This window comes from Amblyomma americanum, chromosome 7 (genome assembly GCF_052857255.1).
Source record: "Amblyomma americanum isolate KBUSLIRL-KWMA chromosome 7, ASM5285725v1, whole genome shotgun sequence".
NCBI lineage: Eukaryota > Metazoa > Arthropoda > Arachnida > Ixodida > Ixodidae > Amblyomma > Amblyomma americanum.
In genome coordinates this window covers 77,735,403-77,747,999 of record NC_135503.1, presented here as the reverse complement: position 1 = coordinate 77,747,999, position 12,597 = coordinate 77,735,403, and positions in this window count along the sequence as shown.

Sequence of the window (12,597 nt, the reverse complement as noted above, 5' to 3'; positions counted from 1 at the left end):
TTCTTGTGCCTCGGTGCAGTAAAAGCTCACTAATTCGAAAATCTGGATAATTGGAATATGTGATGTTTATGGATTTTTATGGCGCAAGGGCATCTGCGGCCAAAGAGTGCCACGGCTCAAGGTATTTTTCAATTACTCAAGGTGGGGCCAAAGACCCATTTCCCAAGCAGAGCACCAGACCAGGGGAAAGCTTCTACCCACTGTATCACCGGTGCGTACCCGGCGGCTCTGGGGATCGAACCCCGCACCTTCCGCATATGAGGCGGTTGCTCAACCACTCGGCCACCGCTGCAGTCGGATAATTGGAATAGCCAGCAACTGGAACAGCATGCAAGTATATGGTTTTGGACGCTCGCTAATTCGGGTGCCACGCATCTCTCACTGGGTGATTCATGCCTAGGTCATGCCTAGGTATGACTGCCATGGTCAGCTGTGAGGTGCACAACAAATTCTCTGGAAATTTTTGAGTGCGGTACGTGCGCCGACAGTGGTGCGTCGACAGAGGTGTGTCAGACAGCAGAGCGCTGCACATGCCAGCCCAGCATTGTGCGTGTGCACGTGCAAAGAGTGTATGCGAGGCAATGCCGCCCATTGCCGTTTTGGCAGTCGATGGAATTGAGCCTGGTATAATATCCTGACATGAAGTACTGGACGTACAAGTCGACCTCTGGCCGTCTCGGTCCAGACCCCTCCACCCCTTGATGAGATGCGCTCGATCAATTGCAACGTAATTGCTGCTGCTTTCTTTGTCTTATGGAGTCATTGTGTCCCTTTGCTTGGCTCATGAGCATGCATATCCTAAAGACCCTCAGCAGCTCGTCCACATCATGCAATGTGTGGTTACCAATCTTGAACGTGAACCTTGCAGCTTGCTATTTGTTTCTTCCGTTATTGTTAGCTACGTGAATGTAACGAGATTTTTGTGGTTACAGTTCCGGGCCCGCTTCTTAAATGTATTCCTCCAGTATGTTTAAGGCTTTTTTTAAATGACGGTTCTGCGTCGGACCATACCGTGACTTCATCTGCGTAAATCATGAGATGTATATGTGGTATTTCTCTTAATTTCCAAGCCAATGGCATGAGAAGGGTGCTGAGACTTAGCCTTGTGGCACTCCATTATTTGAGGTGTAATTGTCGACCTGTTCTCTATTAAGCCAAATAGAGAATATCCTGTCAATAAACAGGTTCTGTACAACTTTCGTAACCAGAAAGGGAAGACTCAAATCTTTCATGTTCTCAAGGATCTTCGCAAGCGACACAATCTTATATGCTTTCGCAACGTCAGCAGTCAACACCGTGCGTACAAGGTGGCTATGAGGCGACACATGTATTGCGTGTTCAGCCAGTGCAGCCAATTATATTTTCGTACCGAGGCTTGACCTGAACCCAGCTTGTCGCAGATGGTATTTTTGCTCATTTTCAAGCCACCACAACAGGTGCGTGGCCACAGTCTTCTCACAAATTTTACAAATTGAAGATGTTAATGATAGAGGCCGCAGTGATTGCACGCTGGTGGGAGGTTTTCCAGCCTCCGGTATCGGGACTATGAGCAAGTGTTTCCATTCTTGTGGAATTTCCCCTTTATGCCAGGCCTCATTTATCACACCCCTCAAGGGGGATTAATAGATTCTCCTTCTAAATTCTTAAATACTTTGCATTAAATGTCCTGTCCTGGAGTTGTTCTTTCGCGTTCTTCTAAAGGAGCCATCAGCGGCAAATGTTATTCGCGTCTTGTTCACTCTGTCCTTAGTCGGAAATAGGGCTGGGGGACTGTGCATGATTTGAGAAAAAGGTTACTGCCTAATCAGCAAATTCCTGCGGAGTCAACTGTAGGACAAGCCGGTGTTGCGTTGTGTCTGCTCCGTTAGCGGACCCAACGGGTGGCGAAGAGCCGATTGTCAGAAGTCGGGCAGCAGGCACTCGGGCATCGCGTTTGACGACGATGCAGAGACGAGTCGAGCAATAGAGAAAACTAACAGAGATTTATTTACATGGTGATCGAAGCGATTTCGGTCCCACAATGAGCACTACGGCTCGTTTTAAAGGGTCCCGTGTCCCCAGGTCCCTAGTTGGGGAACTTGGTTTAATGAAAAGCGTCCAATCACTACCCTTTTGGGTCACGTGCACTTTCTTCGGGAACCACCCACCGAGACGTCCCCGACACACCCTCGCCACTTCCTGCAGCAGCGATGACAAACACGAAAGGCGACCCAGGTGGAAGGAGCGAAAACAAGGCACAAGTCAAAGCAGCACTTGCGAACAGAGTTCCGCACAATGGAATAATAATAATAATAATAATTGGTTTTTTGGTGGAAAGGAAATGGCGCAGTATCTGTCTCATATATCGTTGGACACCTGAACCACGCCGTAAGGAAAGGGATAAAGGAGGGAGTGAAAGATGAAAGGAAGGAGGAGGTGCCGTAGTGGAGGGCTCCGGAATAATTTCGACCACCTGGGGATCTTTAACGTGCACTGACATCGCACAGCACACGGGCGCCTTAGCGTTTTTCCTCCATAAAAACGCAGCCGCCGCGGTCGGGTTCGAACCCGGGAACTCCGGATCAGTAGTCGAGCGCCCTAACCTCTGAGCCACCGCGGCGGGGCAAAGCGCACAATGGAAGAGGAGGCGTCTTCAGAACGGCTGGTACACAGGTGGTGGGGCTCGCTGTAAACAACAGCAGCCGCGTCCGCCGCCGGGCGCGGGCCACCCAACAGGACACCCAGACACACTCTCGTCGCCTCCGGCAACTGGTTGTAAAGGGGCTTTGCCACTTAGCGCACGACCCTCTCGGCGCCGCTCTCCCGATGCACACAATTGAAAACATACGCGCGCCGGGAACCCGAGGAAGCAGCTTGGAGCAGTTTGGCCAGACCAGCGGATGTCCGTCCGAAACCCACTGTCCCGAGGCTGGGGATATTTCGAAACGTAACAGCTCCTCCGGTGGCGTCCGAGATCCCGATGGACAAAGGTCAACAATCATTGTTCAGAGGGATAACTGGGCGGATGGTGTTCACCATGTGCTTCACTGATGCTGGTACTCTGTTTCTTCAGGAAGTCTCTGCAGCTCCCTTTTTTTTTTTCTCTCAAAATGACGGCTTCTTGTTCTCTGCAGGCCAGTTTACTTCCTAGGAAGGCAGCATCAGTTGAACAACACAGAAACCACAACTGCAAAGCAAGCAAGTGCCATGACTCTCTCCCTGAAATTTAACAGGCTTCTTTTCAACCAAAACGGTTTTAATCCTTGCACAATTACGGCAGCAATTGAAGCAACCTGAGCATTCTTCAAACATACAAACAAGAGTTCAAGATGCCCGATAAAAAAAAAGTGATAGTACGCATAAGTCAGGAAAAAAAATGCACACAAGCCAGAATCTCCGAGGCTATCAGTTACACTAAAAGCAGCGACCTTAGCCATCGGCATTGCCGTTCAATTTACCTCTTTTGTACCGAACGTCAAAAGAGTATTGCTGCAGTGCGAGGCTCCAGCGGAGCAGTCGGCCGTTTTTAGGGGACATACTCTGCAACCACGTGATACCTACGATAGAGTACCACGGACCTTTCTTGAAATAGCACATTTTTCTTTGCAACACCTTCTTCCTCCCTGCATCTAAGACTCTGCAGTGTGGAGTCTGCCCTTTGTTCAGCTATCAAGGACGATCGGTCAACCCCTAGCAATCTTTGCAGGCTATCAAATGCCGGTGTTATCAGAAGCTCACCATAGGCCTCTTTAAGCTCCATACAATTTTTGCTACTTTCAGGCCTGCCCAGAATGTTTACTTCTTCAGTCGCCGTTGCGGGGACCTCTCCTGACGCGTCAGGAGGCTCACTTTCCACCGTACCAACGCTACTTGACGCTTCCAGCGGCATGGCCTTAGCGGCAATTTTTCGTGCTTTCGAGCGAGTTAGCGCGTAGACAGTCCCCTCCCCGAACACGAGGTCCTTCTGCCGCAGCAGTTTATCTGATCTGTTTGAAAACAGATAGGGGTACTGCATCGGCAGGCTGGCTGACACGGCAGCCTCCGTATGAAGTACTCCAAAGGGGCCTTCAATGCTTATGTTAGCAATAGGAAGGCACACGCTATTGGCTTCCACCGCCTGTTTAATCCAGGCACACTCCCCGGTGAATTGCCCTGGCTCTACATACGATGGGTGGACTACGTCCATTGTAGCTGCCGAATCTCGCAGCACGCGACACGGCTTTCCATTCACTACAAGATCTCGGATGTAGGGCTCTAGAAGCTTCAAATTTTCCTCGTTGCTGTCCACTGACAAGCAAACAACTTTTGGGTTTTTGCACACCGCCGCCATATGTCCCGGCTTTTGGCAGTTATAGCACACCGGCGCCCGTCTCTTTTCAAATGCTTTCTTTTGGCGCTCTTCTGCTTCAGGTGCTTCCTCTTTTATCCCCGCGCCCTTTTCGGAAGATTCTACACTCCGTGCCTGCTCCTTCACTTTGAAAAGTTGCCCCCTCTCTCCAGAAGCTTTCCTGTTCTGGTATTCTTTCTTGGGGCTTTCCTTTCTGTCGAGTGCACGGCGTGAGACGAACTCTTCTGCCAGGTCAGCTGCCTTCGAGACAGTCGTAACGTCATGCCTGTCTTGCACCCAGTGCATTATGTCTTCAGGCAACCGACGGTAGAACTGCTCGAGGCCGAAGCATTGCACCATTTTCTCGCTTTCGTCATACGCCTTAGCTTCTTTAAGCCATTCTCCCAGGTTAGCCATCAGCTTGTACGTGAAGTCTGGGTATGACTCATCCCTCTGCTTCTCGGCGTTGCGAAATTTTTGACGGAATGCCTCAGCTGACACTCTGTACTTTTTCAGCAGACTAGACTTCACATTGTCGTAGTTGTCTGAATCTTCCTTACACAAGCGGGCAATCACATTGGCAGCCTCACCTGACAATAGAGTCAGCAAGCACTGTGGCCACGTTGCCCTGATAAACCCTGCCTTCTCGCACGTGCGCTCGAAGTTTACCAAAAACAGACCTATGTCCTCTCCTTTCCTATAAGGTTGCATGAGGTCTTTCATTCTGACCGACTTTTGCTCTCCTACGCTAGGTGCTATGCTCTCACCGCTTTCGTTTCGAGCCTTTAGCACCTCCAGTTCAAGACGCTTAAGCTCAAGCGTTTTCTCTAAGCGTTTATCATTTCTCTGTTCTGCTTCCCGCTCTGATTTCTCTCTTTCCGCAATTAGCTCCAGACATTCTGAGAGCTCATCGTCGTCTGCCTGAAGTGCCTCGATAGCCGCGATGATGGCTGGCTTTCTTGTTTGGTCCCGGACATCCAAACCCAAATTTTTGGCCAACTCCAGCAAAAGCGGCTTTTTTAATGCTTTCAGATCCATGGCTGCCTCTAGAGCTGCAAGATTTTCACTTTACCAGGAAATATTTCAACTTACTTTGAAACAACATGTCAAAGATAGCCACAATATACAAAACCTTTGTAAGCTAACTAAGTACAAAGCCTGGTGAAACCTCAGTGAAGAAAATCCCAGCACTCACCGAAGTGTGCAACCATGATCCCCGCGGAGTCGATCCCGACGCTGCCAACCAGTTGTTGCGTTGTGTCTGCTCCGTTAGCGGACCCAACGGGTAGCGAAGAGCCGATTGTCAGAAGTCGGGCACTCGGGCATCGCGTTTGACGACGATGCAGAGACGAGTCGAGCAATAGAGAAAACTAACAGAGATTTATTTACATGGTGATCGAAGTGATTTCGGTCCCACAATGAGCACTACGGCTCGTTTTAAAGGGTCCCGTGTCCCCAGGTCCCTAGTTGGGGAACTTGGTTTAATGAAAAGCGTCCAATCACTACCCTTTTGGGTCACGTGCACTTTCTTCGGGAACCACCCACCGAGACGTCCCCGACACACCCTCGCCACTTCCTGCAGCAGCGATGACAAACACGAAAGGCGACCCAGGTGGAAGGAGCGAAAACAAGGCACAAGTCAAAGCAGCACTTGCGAACAGAGTTCCGCACAATGGAATAATAATAATAATAATAATTGGTTTTTTGGTGGAAAGGAAATGGCGCAGTATCTGTCTCATATATCGTTGGACACCTGAACCACGCCGTAAGGAAAGGGATAAAGGAGGGAGTGAAAGATGAAAGGAAGGAGGAGGTGCCGTAGTGGAGGGCTCCGGAATAATTTCGACCACCTGGGGATCTTTAACGTGCACTGACATCGCACAGCACACGGGCGCCTTAGCGTTTTTCCTCCATAAAAACGCAGCCGCCGCGGTCGGGTTCGAACCCGGGAACTCCGGATCAGTAGTCGAGCGCCCTAACCTCTGAGCCACCGCGGCGGGGCAAAGCGCACAATGGAAGAGGAGGCGTCTTCAGAACGGCTGGTACACAGGTGGTGGGGCTCGCTGTAAACAACAGCAGCCGCGTCCGCCGCCGGGCGCGGGCCACCCAACAGGACACCCAGACACACTCTCGTCGCCTCCGGCAACTGGTTGTAAAGGGGCTTTGCCACTTAGCGCACGACCCTCTCGGCGCCGCTCTCCCGATGCACACAATTGAAAACATACGCGCGCCGGGAACCCGAGGAAGCAGCTTGGAGCAGTTTGGCCAGACCAGCGGATGTCCGTCCGAAACCCACTGTCCCGAGGCTGGGGATATTTCGAAACGTAACAGCTCCTCCGGTGGCGTCCGAGATCCCGATGGACAAAGGTCAACAATCATTGTTCAGAGGGATAACTGGGCGGATGGTGTTCACCATGTGCTTCACTGATGCTGGTACTCTGTTTCTTCAGGAAGTCTCTGCAGCTCCTTTTTTTTTTTCTCTCAAAATGACGGCTTCTTGTTCTCTGCAGGCCAGTTTACTTCCTAGGAAGGCAGCATCAGTTGAACAACACAGAAACCACAACTGCAAAGCAAGCAAGTGCCATGACTCTCTCCCTGAAATTTAACAGGCTTCTTTTCAACCAAAACGGTTTTAATCCTTGCACAATTACGGCAGCAATTGAAGCAACCTGAGCATTCTTCAAACATACAAACAAGAGTTCAAGATGCCCGATAAAAAAAAAGTGATAGTACGCATAAGTCAGGAAAAAAAATGCACACAAGCCAGAATCTCCGAGGCTATCAGTTACACTAAAAGCAGCGACCTTAGCCATCGGCATTGCCGTTCAATTTACCTCTTTTGTACCGAACGTCAAAAGAGTATTGCTGCAGTGCGAGGCTCCAGCGGAGCAGTCGGCCGTTTTTAGGGGACATACTCTGCAACCACGTGATACCTACGATAGAGTACCACGGACCTTTCTTGAAATAGCACATTTTTCTTTGCAACACCTTCTTCCTCCCTGCATCTAAGACTCTGCAGTGTGGAGTCTGCCCTTTGTTCAGCTATCAAGGACGATCGGTCAACCCCTAGCAATCTTTGCAGGCTATCAAATGCCGGTGTTATCAGAAGCTCACCATAGGCCTCTTTAAGCTCCATACAATTTTTGCTACTTTCAGGCCTGCCCAGAATGTTTACTTCTTCAGTCGCCGTTGCGGGGACCTCTCCTGACGCGTCAGGAGGCTCACTTTCCACCGTACCAACGCTACTTGACGCTTCCAGCGGCATGGCCTTAGCGGCAATTTTTCGTGCTTTCGAGCGAGTTAGCGCGTAGACAGTCCCCTCCCCGAACACGAGGTCCTTCTGCCGCAGCAGTTTATCTGATCTGTTTGAAAACAGATAGGGGTACTGCATCGGCAGGCTGGCTGACACGGCAGCCTCCGTATGAAGTACTCCAAAGGGGCCTTCAATGCTTATGTTAGCAATAGGAAGGCACACGCTATTGGCTTCCACCGCCTGTTTAATCCAGGCACACTCCCCGGTGAATTGCCCTGGCTCTACATACGATGGGTGGACTACGTCCATTGTAGCTGCCGAATCTCGCAGCACGCGACACGGCTTTCCATTCACTACAAGATCTCGGATGTAGGGCTCTAGAAGCTTCAAATTTTCCTCGTTGCTGTCCACTGACAAGCAAACAACTTTTGGGTTTTTGCACACCGCCGCCATATGTCCCGGCTTTTGGCAGTTATAGCACACCGGCGCCCGTCTCTTTTCAAATGCTTTCTTTTGGCGCTCTTCTGCTTCAGGTGCTTCCTCTTTTATCCCCGCGCCCTTTTCGGAAGATTCTACACTCCGTGCCTGCTCCTTCACTTTGAAAAGTTGCCCCCTCTCTCCAGAAGCTTTCCTGTTCTGGTATTCTTTCTTGGGGCTTTCCTTTCTGTCGAGTGCACGGCGTGAGACGAACTCTTCTGCCAGGTCAGCTGCCTTCGAGACAGTCGTAACGTCATGCCTGTCTTGCACCCAGTGCATTATGTCTTCAGGCAACCGACGGTAGAACTGCTCGAGGCCGAAGCATTGCACCATTTTCTCGCTTTCGTCATACGCCTTAGCTTCTTTAAGCCATTCTCCCAGGTTAGCCATCAGCTTGTACGTGAAGTCTGGGTATGACTCATCCCTCTGCTTCTCGGCGTTGCGAAATTTTTGACGGAATGCCTCAGCTGACACTCTGTACTTTTTCAGCAGACTAGACTTCACATTGTCGTAGTTGTCTGAATCTTCCTTACACAAGCGGGCAATCACATTGGCAGCCTCACCTGACAATAGAGTCAGCAAGCACTGTGGCCACGTTGCCCTGATAAACCCTGCCTTCTCGCACGTGCGCTCGAAGTTTACCAAAAACAGACCTATGTCCTCTCCTTTCCTATAAGGTTGCATGAGGTCTTTCATTCTGACCGACTTTTGCTCTCCTACGCTAGGTGCTATGCTCTCACCGCTTTCGTTTCGAGCCTTTAGCACCTCCAGTTCAAGACGCTTAAGCTCAAGCGTTTTCTCTAAGCGTTTATCATTTCTCTGTTCTGCTTCCCGCTCTGATTTCTCTCTTTCCGCAATTAGCTCCAGACATTCTGAGAGCTCATCGTCGTCTGCCTGAAGTGCCTCGATAGCCGCGATGATGGCTGGCTTTCTTGTTTGGTCCCGGACATCCAAACCCAAATTTTTGGCCAACTCCAGCAAAAGCGGCTTTTTTAATGCTTTCAGATCCATGGCTGCCTCTAGAGCTGCAAGATTTTCACTTTACCAGGAAATATTTCAACTTACTTTGAAACAACATGTCAAAGATAGCCACAATATACAAAACCTTTGTAAGCTAACTAAGTACAAAGCCTGGTGAAACCTCAGTGAAGAAAATCCCAGCACTCACCGAAGTGTGCAACCATGATCCCCGCGGAGTCGATCCCGACGCTGCCAACCAGTTGTTGCGTTGTGTCTGCTCCGTTAGCGGACCCAACGGGTAGCGAAGAGCCGATTGTCAGAAGTCGGGCACTCGGGCATCGCGTTTGACGACGATGCAGAGACGAGTCGAGCAATAGAGAAAACTAACAGAGATTTATTTACATGGTGATCGAAGTGATTTCGGTCCCACAATGAGCACTACGGCTCGTTTTAAAGGGTCCCGTGTCCCCAGGTCCCTAGTTGGGGAACTTGGTTTAATGAAAAGCGTCCAATCACTACCCTTTTGGGTCACGTGCACTTTCTTCGGGAACCACCCACCGAGACGTCCCCGACACACCCTCGCCACTTCCTGCAGCAGCGATGACAAACACGAAAGGCGACCCAGGTGGAAGGAGCGAAAACAAGGCACAAGTCAAAGCAGCACTTGCGAACAGAGTTCCGCACAGTGGAAGAGGAGGCGTCTTCAGAACGGCTGGTACACAGGTGGTGGGGCTCGCTGTAAACAACAGCAGCCGCGTCCGCCGCCGGGCGCGGGCCACCCAACAGGACACCCAGACACACTCTCGTCGCCTCCGGCAACTGGTTGTAAAGGGGCTTTGCCACTTAGCGCACGACCCTCTCGGCGCCGCTCTCCCGATGCACACAATTGAAAACATACGCGCGCCGGGAACCCGAGGAAGCAGCTTGGAGCAGTTTGGCCAGACCAGCGGATGTCCGTCCGAAACCCACTGTCCCGAGGCTGGGGATATTTCGAAACGTAACACCGGGTACTTTGCACATGATCTTTAATCTGCTCCTCTTTTCCATGCCTCTAAAAGTCCTCCAGAGGGCTCTGTTGTCCTTGGTTGTGCCCAAACTACTGCGCCAGTCTGTACACCTGTTATGTGCAGTTGCTTCTCATGGCGGCATGTCTGAGCTGTTTGTCGGTTTACTGCTGTCTTCATCTGAACGTCCTCAGGGTGCCGAGTAGCCTGTATTGCCGCTTGTTTTCTACGTGCCCATAGTTACACAAGTTGGAGATCCGTAGTTGGCTGTTCCTCGTTTACTGTTCTATTGACAGTGTGACCCTTGTTAACCGCTTGTAATGCTGACACAATTTTATCTGGGCTTACAATTTCGGTCCGAGTATCCTGCAGAACACCATCCCATCTGTTAAGAACAATTTTCCCGAGATTTTCTTTATTTGTGTCGAACTGAAAGCTATGTGTTGTAGAAAACTAACTGATTTAGCTTTCGTTTCTAATGACAGTAGACTGCTATCGGTTATGTAACTTCGTTTATTGCAAGAAACTAGAAACAATCAAACTGTTCGTTAGGAGGGGAGCAAGAGCTCGAAAAATTACATGCTTATCGTTGGGGCTCCCCGCTCGTTATGCCCTTTTCCCTTGCCCCTCCAGACGGAGGCGCTCTCTGCTGGTCTCAACCTTTGGCCCTCTCCCTCGGGTTCCCAGAGTCCCGTCGCCCGAGGGCAGCCGCCGCCGGCCATAAACAAGCGAGAGGTGTCTGGGTTTCGTCCCATGAAGCGTATTTAAGAAAATCACATACAAAGGACACACAGGTTAAACAGGAAAAGAAAACGAAGTTTCAACACTGCCCCGCCGAATGAGCTTGCTCATTCTACGTTTCTGCAAACTCTAATGGGTACAATGACTGAGCAGGGCGTCGCAAATTCTTCCCCTGAGGCATCCTGACCTCACAAGAACGGACCCTGCCGTCTCGCCCAGGAAACACGGCAGCGATAACTCCTGTTCTCCAGAGCAGCCTCGGTTGATTCTCTCGAACCAAGACAACCTCTCCGACTCTGGGAGTCACGGCTTTGGGTTGTTTAGAGGCAAAGGCCGAGCGTAGCTGCCCCAAGTATTCTCGCCGCCATGTCTGCCAGAAAAGATTCAGCATTCGCCCTCGCTTCTTTCAGAGCGCCCGGAGCGAAGCGGCGGACGCCTCGATGGCTCGTGTTTCAGGCGAAGGCAGAGCCGTCAAGCGTCTTCCCGTCAGGAAACTGGACGGTGTGAGCGGCGCACCGTCTTTAGGGTCCTCATATGTGTACGTGAGGGGCCTAGAATTTATTACTGCCTCAACCTCAGCCAGGATTGTTGACAGCTCAATGGTGTCTAGGCACTGACGTCCAACCGTTTTTCTCAGCGCGCTTTTCACGCTACGGACCAGCCTCTCGTAGAATCCGCCCCACCACGGTGCGCGCTCCGCTATAAATTTCCATTCTATGCCGGAGTTGGCAAAATGGTTCTGAGTTTCAGGGTGCCGCAGGAGCTTCCACAAAATGCCCATATCTTTTGAGGCTCGTTTGAACGAAAGAGCGTTGTCACAGTAAATGGTTCGGCACAAGCCTCTGCGCGACACAAAACGGCGGAATGCCTGTAAGAATCGCTCTGTGCTCATGTCCGCAACAAGCTCAAGATGCACCGCCCGCGTCACAGCACATGTAAACAGCACGATGTATGATTTCACGGTCCGACTGTTCTCCCTCACCAGGAGGGGACCGGCAAAGTCGAGGCCGACGACCTGAAACGGGTCCGCTTGGGACGTCCGGTCAGGTGGAAGGAGCCCTGTTGCTGTGTCGAAGTGCGAGGCACTGTGCCGCTTACATACCACACACGATCTCACAACACTTTTCACAAGCTGACGCCCCCGCACAATCCAGTACTTGTCTCGTAATAGCACAAGTGTGTCTCTTGCACCTGCGTGAAGCAGCTGTCGATGTGCTTGGTGCACCAGCAGCGATGTGTAGCGATGCTTCTTGGGGAGCACAATCGGGTGTCGTTCGTCGAGTGTCGTCTCTGTGGAGCAAATTTGCCCTTTTATCCTCAGTAGGCCGTTTTCATCTGTCCACAGGGCGAATTCTTTCAAGGCGGAGTCGTTTGGGATGCGGCTGCGTTTCTTCGTGCTTTCCAGTTCCGCAGAAAATGCCGACTTCTGAACCCTTCTCACCCAAAATCCTTTCGCATGATCGATTTTTGCAGCAGTCATAGGGCCCGAGATCCTGTCAGAAGATCGCAGATTTCGCACGAACCGGAAAATCCAAGCTGTTACTCGGTTCACTCTAGATGCAGAGCTAAAATCTTCCAGATCCAGCAACTCATCTTCTTTATCGCTGGTGGAATTTAAGACACCGACCTCCCTTTTCTTCTCCAGTTCTTCAGCCGTGAAGTCGCCTGGTTGTGATTCAACCGGCCATACGTCAGCTCGACCTGTTATCCACTGCGGCCCGTTCCACCATAGCTCGCTGGTTTTCAGTTGAGTGCTTGTCAATCCCCTGGTCATGAGGTCAGCCGGATTCGATTTTCCGGGGCAAAATCGCCACGTCGCGGTCTCGCTGTTTTGTTGGATTTCCGCCACGCGGTTC